General features: G+C 34.6%; 1 long non-coding RNA gene across 1 annotated transcript; it reads right to left on the bottom strand.

Annotated features, from left to right (window-relative positions):
• Positions 1-1,431: 1,431 nt before the first annotated feature.
• Positions 1,432-2,679, bottom strand: LOC131061064 (uncharacterized). The gene is made up of 3 exons (XR_009110483.2): positions 2,325-2,679; positions 1,962-2,052; positions 1,432-1,867 (listed from the first exon to the last, which is right to left on the bottom strand). It is a non-coding gene; the product is annotated as an uncharacterized LOC131061064 (long non-coding RNA).
• Between the last annotated feature and the right edge of the window lie 1,818 nt (positions 2,680-4,497).

The raw sequence follows: 4,497 nt of genomic DNA, 5'->3' as shown, positions 1-4,497 counted from the left end.
CCTACCTTGCAACTAGTCATCTTCTCTTTAATTCATCTGGGCTCTATGTTCCTGCAGCTAAGTTGCAAATAAAACTCTATAATCAGTTTTGTGATACTTACAACAAACCCAGACTCTTTATAGTTACCAAAAGTGCTCAACTTTGATAGACAAATCAATAACCAAATTGGTTGCAATTCAGGAAAATCTACATATATCTAGATACACCTATGAAAGTGTTCAAAAAAGCGAGAAATCAATAGCAATCATGAGCAATTACCATAAGAATCATTCCCGGTCTTTTACTATACTCCCATATGGGCTGGAAGCTTCAAGATGTTAAACAAATTCCCTTTTTAGTGCAGAAACAATAAATTTCCCCCTCCTAGAGACATTGTAAGACAAAATTGAGCTTTTAGTTCTACCAAAAATGCAAACAATAAAAGGAAACGCTTAAAAAGACTACATATAATTAACCTGATCTCGAAGTTAAACTGGATTTCATTTGGTAAATGCTCAAAAGAGCTTGATCAAGCCATATTCATCTCTAAGGAATCACAATCTACAGCTATTCTCCATGGATGTTCTGATTTTCTATACAAACTTCCTACAATGTCCATAAGTTGCTTCACCGTTCACTGTGCCAGCTACTTTCAAAGTTCGTGCTAATGCTTATACAATTCTAATTGTCACTTATACCAAAAAACAATGTCCTGCCATTATTTTGTGAGACATTTAAACCCCACAGTTATCAGAATGATATTACTAAATCCTTATATCTGCAATAAAGATGTGATTGGTTGTATGCATGCCAACAAAAAAGGTGAACTGCAAAAGGGCACCTCTTTCAAGACAATCCCTGGATAGGGATAGTTTGGAATGAACATTCTGTAATTTGGATAGCCTCAAGCAAAAATTAAGAAGAAAACCTGGTCCATTATATTCTGAGTCTCATTATTTGAACATAGTTTTTTTTGGCTGAAGTTGATACCAGAGCAAAATATTTCACAAAATTCACTTAAGATTTAAATTCATATTCTACGAGTATGAGTATAATGATTTCTATAAATAATCTGTAACATCTATAAGGCTGTATCTTTTCTACCAATTTTAGGCACATAGAGTTGATCACTGAAAATTTTAGCCATCACCACAGACAACCAATTTTGAAGAGATAAAAACTTATTAAATAATATAATAAATGATCCATCCAAGGCAAATACAAGAAAGCTTAATTATTATGCTTGCTGAATTGGTTAAATTTTCCACTCCTCATGCTTGTGGATTTATATTTCAAATGCCTGTGTTATACCTTCCACATCATAAAACAAAGATAAATAACCTTGAGTTTTTAAGATAAAGAGGTGAACCCTGCAGCATGAGGAGACATCTACATATCTTTAGAATTGAAGCGTAGCAGTTGACATCCTTTTGAGAACGTGACAATTTGAATAAATGCAGAATTAAAGCAGCTAGATGTTATATTTGAAAAGATGGCTATTACATTTAAGCATGGCATAAGATATCTTTTTGAGAAGAGAAGATAGTGATTTCAACTGAACCAAAATTACATGGTATTTTTAGAATATTACAAATTGAGCTTACAGAGATTTTTTAAGAAGATGGTGATGTGAACTGAAGCATAAGCAATAATTTTGAGAAGATGGCGATCTGCAGAAAAAATGACATTTATAATGATTGAAGAAAAGAGATTTCTAATGGCGATGTGAACTGAAGCAGAGTAGATGGCATTCATGATGGTAGAAGGAAATGAATTTCCTAATTCCATCTCCTCTGAATCAAGAAATGCCAAGAATCCCCATTGCAAAAGGAAATTCATCTCGTATTCATTAATCATCGTGGATGTCATTTTTTCCCAAAAATACCCCTGACAATGGAAAAAACACAATGAAAATATGAGTTTTGTAATATAACCCTCCAAAAAAAATTTCCATAAAGAATTCAAAATATCATTCACATACCTCAAAATTTCAAAAAATGAATACTCCTATACCCAATAGATCTTCCCAACTCCTTTTTGCACGATCCAATGACATTCTCCTCAATCCAGCCCTTTTGATTAAACCAATACCACAGCAAAACTGAGAAAAGGTGGGATCAAACAAATGCCTAAACCCCCTATGACATTCTCCTCAATCCAGCTCTTTTAATTAAAGAAGAACCACAGAAAAACTGAGAAAAAGTGGGATCAAACAAATGCCTAAATCCCCTAAAATGGACATTCTCCTCAATACAGCCCTTTTTGATTTAACAAATACAACAGAAAAACTTAGAAAATTTGAGATCAAACAAATGCCTAAATACCCTAAAAGAGCTAAGCATACCTTATATGTAGATTTGTGAATGCCCTTTACTATCTTGACCAAATCAGGGTCATTCTCAACCCAAAATATCGATATATCTCCTGCCATCTTAACCAAAGCGCCCCTTCCTTCTTCTCAGACTTGAAATTTGAAGAAAACCGACTCAGATTCAACAATTTATTCTTGTATTTTTCGTTGTTTTTCTTCCATGGTATCCTTTTGAGGCGCCAGACGATTATACCATGAGAGCTCTGGCAGGATTCTTATCAACAAGCATAGGATTCCATTATGAGATACATAATGTTGCCATTTTCATATATTACAATAATCAAAGAAGTGCAGGCCCTCTTGTCACAGATCGCCCGGCTTTCACATGAATCCAACGACGCATATCAATAGCCGTCTAGAAACGGCATCTTTTAAAGCTAGTGGGTCCCAACTCCCATGTGATGTGGTTTGTTTGCAGTGATCCGAATTTATCTCTTTGTTTTTATTATTATTATTTTAATAATGATTTTCAGTTTAAAATTATCAGGCTGTGTGTATTCTGGTTCCAAAACGGACAATTGAAATCTTTCCCTATTTTAGTGGAAGAAATAGTACCAATAATTTTATTTAAAAAATGATTTAAGAAGATTGCATAAAAATAAGCAACCATTTTACTATCCATGGGGCCGCCTGCTACGTAAAAGTTTATAGATATTTTTAATTTTGTAAGTATTTGATTGAAGCTTATAATAATTTTGTTTAGATTATATTATTGGGAGATCTATTGGGTTATGAAAATTTTATGATGTTTTAAGAAAAAAATTAATTGTCAAAAAGTATTTAAATTATGAACAATTGTATATAAAATCTTTTATTATTAAATATTTTTATTAATTTTATGGGCAAAAAGAAGGAAGAGAATGTGACTATTTGCTACTAAATTGCCCCTTTACACAATATTGTTGGAACTTTCACATGAATGAGCTAGGTTGGCAATGCCCACATCTACAAAAATTAAAGGATAAATGTTGCCAAGTAGGAGAGATTGGGAAAAAGTATCTTTACCGATTGGAATGATGAAATGACCAAAAACTTTGCTGGATTATCCCCGCCTCCCCTTAATGGGGTTGGGTGGGTTAATCCTCCTCAAAACTCAGGACTTGGAAACCCACCTCAAAACTCAGTGTTTGGAGTTAAATATGAGGCACCAAAGATAGATAGGATAAAAGTTAACTTTGACAGAGCATCAAAATGAAACTCTGGAGGAGTGGGGTTGGATGTGTAGTATGAGATCATAATGAAATGTGTTGATAGAGAAGGCAAACTACTTGGGTGAAGTCACAAATAACAAAACTAAATTTTGTGTGGCTTTACTTGCTTTGAACAGAGGGCTTGAACTAAAGGCAAAAAAAATACATCTAGAAGGAGATTTACTACTCACTATTAATGATATAAGAGAGAAATTTATGTCGTTTTGAATGCTAAGGAAATGTTTGAAGTCAATTTGGGAGATGGTTGGTCATTCTGATGAATTCAAAATAACACATGTTTACTAGCAAGGGTAATGAGTTGGTCGATTCATTAGACAACTCATTTATTCAATAAGTCACCCATGATGATGAGGTGGGAAGGATGGATGCATCATCTCTCAAAATGCAGTTATCAAGGATATTATTACTTGAGAGTGGCAACAAAGGTGATTAGATAGGGCATTTATAGAATCTCATGCTTGTTCACAAAGTGTCGAGAAGCATTTGTGTGAGGAGTTTGGATTTCCAGTTGTGATTTATTAAATAGAGGTTAGTAAAGATGAGATAAGTTGTTAATTTTAGTCTAGCAAGAGTTGTTTTTTGTGCAAGAGCTATGGATACCCCACTAATCTGAGAGAGTCTTGGGTGGAGGCCAGTCCAGAATTGCCTAAATCTTCTCCTGGTGAACTTGTACCCCCTGGGCGCTAATGACGTGACCCAAGTACAAGACCTCGGTCATTCCAAACTCACATTTGGACCTTTTGGCATATAATGATTGCGATTTCATAACCCCAATAGCTCATCCAAATGTCCCAAATGTTCTTCTCAGGTCTTGCAGTTCCTTGAAGTTAAGTTCTAGGTCCTTTCCGTCAAAACAATCTATAAGCCTCTCCGTGAATTCGGCATATGAAGTTATTTGATCATGGTCGAGGGTGACCATTCCATGATGCCACCAT

The sequence above is a fragment of the Cryptomeria japonica genome, chromosome 4 (assembly GCF_030272615.1).
Source record: "Cryptomeria japonica chromosome 4, Sugi_1.0, whole genome shotgun sequence".
Taxonomy (NCBI): domain Eukaryota; kingdom Viridiplantae; phylum Streptophyta; class Pinopsida; order Cupressales; family Cupressaceae; genus Cryptomeria; species Cryptomeria japonica.
Note: the sequence above shows the minus strand (reverse complement) of the source record. Positions and strands in the feature narration are given on the sequence as shown.